Source organism: Morone saxatilis, unplaced genomic scaffold (genome assembly GCF_004916995.1).
Source record: "Morone saxatilis isolate NCDOM2014 unplaced genomic scaffold, NCSU_SB_2.0 Contig20, whole genome shotgun sequence".
In the NCBI taxonomy this organism is placed as follows: domain Eukaryota; kingdom Metazoa; phylum Chordata; class Actinopteri; family Moronidae; genus Morone; species Morone saxatilis.
The window spans coordinates 4,800,648-4,803,990 of record NW_023339763.1 but is presented as its reverse complement, the minus strand read 5'-3'; positions in this window follow the sequence as shown (position 1 = coordinate 4,803,990).

Below are 3,343 nucleotides of genomic sequence, written 5' to 3'. Positions count from 1 at the left end.
CAAACAGAGTCCCAACACAGAGTCCAAAGTCAAAGCTAAAATTACTTGCAAAGCGGTTGCTAAAAAAATTCTACTAAAAAATAGGTTTGACTGGCTAACCATAGCTTGTTTGTTATCACTAGGTGGATATGTCAGTTGGCTTACTTTAGCTTCCCCAGCTAACGTATACTAACTTATGTATCCTGCTGTTGATTTATCCAACAGAAAAAAGATGTACCGGTACAATGCTATCGATAGCTTTCTACTAGCCAAGAGTGATGCGAGGCAGAGGCATCCAGCTGCCCTAATGTAGCTAAGCTAAGCTGGGGTTGGACTGCAAAGCTTGTGGCAGATATTGTCTGATTGTGTTTATAGCTGGATAACATTTGTTTGTTTGCTAACACAACGAATTGCTGTACATTAATGCAAAGTCATAATAATGATAACTGTATAATATGTAACAGTTTAACACTTTCACTGCAGTACCTGACCTCTGCTCGTAGGTTGTTGAGGTCGGGGTGTGTCTGTGTTGTTTTCCATCAGGTTTTATTACCACTGATCAGTAAAAGTTTAACTGACCAACGACTGACTGACTGACTGTGTGTGTGTGTGTGTGTCTGCACTGTCAATATTAACACAGATAAAGAATTTTTTGATTAAAATTATTCACAAAAACAACTTAAATTAAAAGAAAGTCAAACGTTTCTGTATAAGAAGTTGTTTTCTGTCTTTTTTTATCACTTTAAAGTTCTTCTGTAAATGACCTCGGTACTGTAACGGTTCGAACTGTTACAGTTATAATGTTGAGCTTTAGTTCAGGAGTCACTGGTTGATGGACTGTGTGTCGAAGCAGATCGCTGGCATTACAGTAAAGAGGTCAAAGGTAAAAGAAAGAAGGAGAAAAGTTCAGACACAAGTTCTGTTTCTTCAACAGGAAGTTAAACTGTGACAGGAAGTGAAACAGATTCTTCCACCACAGTAAGAGCTGATTGACTTCATTCATTCATGGAGGAGGAGGAGGAGGAGGGAGGTAAAGAAAAGAGAGACAGAGTGATGGATGGATGAAGAGAGACTTTGAGCTCTTGACATTATTCTGTTTGTTTGCAGCTTTAATGAAAACGCGCTGACTCAGCAGGAATTTATTGTAAGTATGTGGAAACCTCAGAATGAGTCAGTGAACGCATCACAGGACACACAGCCTCTGTGGACAGACAGACAGTTCTTCATCTGCTGTTTGTTTGGGTTTTCTCAGCTGAATAACACAAATATTCTCATTTTATTGACTAAAATTCATTCATTCAGTTAAATTTACAGAAAAAAACTGAACTTGTTTCCACAAAGACTGAGTTTACTTTTCTTTTAATCTGAAGGTCGTTAAAAAAGTTAAAGTTTGTTTGTGTTTACAATCTTCAATCAACTCAGAACTGTTGTTTTTGATAATATAAGATGTTCTCTGTTTACGGTCACTGAGGAGGACCTGGCTGTAGAACGGGGTGGAGGTCAAATTTTGGATCACAGCCACCGCAGTTTGACTGGTTGGACTGTTGAATTTGTGCGTGGTTAAAGGTTGATTGTGATTGGATTAGAGCTGCACGATGTGGTAGAAAATAGTAGTTGTTTACGGTACGATTCACAATAGTGATTATTTTTATTTTCACTGAAAATTGTGTTTTGTTGGTCTGTAAACAAACATCTTCTTACATCAGGATTTGTCACATTTTACTTTTCTCAAAGAATTTCAGCTTCTGCGATATTGCTTTTGTCCTTATTGTGATTTCTATGGCTGTAGAACGGGGCGGAGGTCAATTCTGAACATTTAACCCCACCCACTGCGGTTTCATTGGTTTAACTGTTGAATTTGGGGATCAGATGAGATGAAAAATGAGCCGTCTTGACGAAGATGTTTTGCTGTGATTGGCTTAAACCGAACAGCCAATCATGAGTTGGCCAGCGTGTTTGACCTTAAATGCATCACAGACTTTGATTTAAAAGTCTCTGCAGCTTTAAATAATTATTAAGTAAATAACAATATTGATAAGAAAAAGTTACTTTAAAGACAGATTCTGTGTTCAATAATCTCCTGAACACGTGACAGAAGACGAGATCTACAACGTCTGAATCTACGACTCCCGCTGACGTCCTGAAGGTCGAGGCTCTGCTCCAGTTAATCAGTGACATTTCCTGCTGCCTTGAACGCACCGTCTCCCTCCACCGAGCAGACAGACTAAACTCTGCAGAGTCATCAAAACCTTCCTGTCAAAATGAGACTTTTTCACCAAAACGAGAGTTAAATCTGAATTATTGAACTTCACTACAGCAAAGCATCGACCTCTGACCTTCAAACCTCCAACGAACCGCTGAAATCTCACAAACTGAACCAGGAACACAAACACACACAACATCCAACAGAGGACTGAACTCATTAAAATCAAACAATTATGGTCATTTCATTATTATTTGGTGTAAAAATGACTAAAAATGTCCAGTTTGAGTGTTTGAAACGTGAGAGTTTGCTGTTGCGCATACATTTGAACGTCACCTTGGGCTTTAAAAAGGACATTTTCACTCATTTCTTATATTTTATAAACTATTAAAGGAGGAAATAATCTCGATTTATATCTGAGTTTGCAGCTCCACAACTTTCGCTATTTAGAAAGCCTAAACTCATCACTGTGCCATGATCAGCTCACAATATCAATCAATTATTATTGTATTTTTTGAGTTTAGTGCAGACATTTGAACGTCACCTTGAGCTTTAGAAATAGATTTTTATTTTATTTTAGAATCTATTAAACTACAATTGAATCTGAGTTTGCAGCTTTAAAACTTTCTCTCATTAAAGAACTTAAATCCTCACTTTGATTCAGATCTTTTGAGAATACAATCTGCTCATTTTCAGACAAAAACGCCTTAAAAGAAGTTAAAATGTGACCTGTGATGCGTTTAAATGTCGGTGTCTGTACTCACAGCTCGGACTCATTGTTGCGGATCAGCGGCTCAAACTGGGGTCAGAATCCGGACTGAAGCGTCCCAGCGGCGGACACACGGGCAGGAGTTGTCGGGAAGAGAGAAGCGGAGCTCCGAGCAGCACCGACCCGCAGCAGAGACTCACCGACTGAAACCGACCGACGGACAGAGAGCTCCCCGAGGCGCCCTGCTGCGTTCAGGGGCGGTCAGAAATATCGTAATCAAAGAGGGAGTGGCGCAAGAAATAAGTTATTGAATGTAAGTTCAGTTACGGTTGGACATTTAAGTTTTTCCAAGCAAACAATATTATGTTTTTAAACGCTGTTTGAACTAAAACTTTATTGATAGAGAGCAATTCCTCTTTTTTTCTTTGACTGCCATCTACAACTCCCGTTGT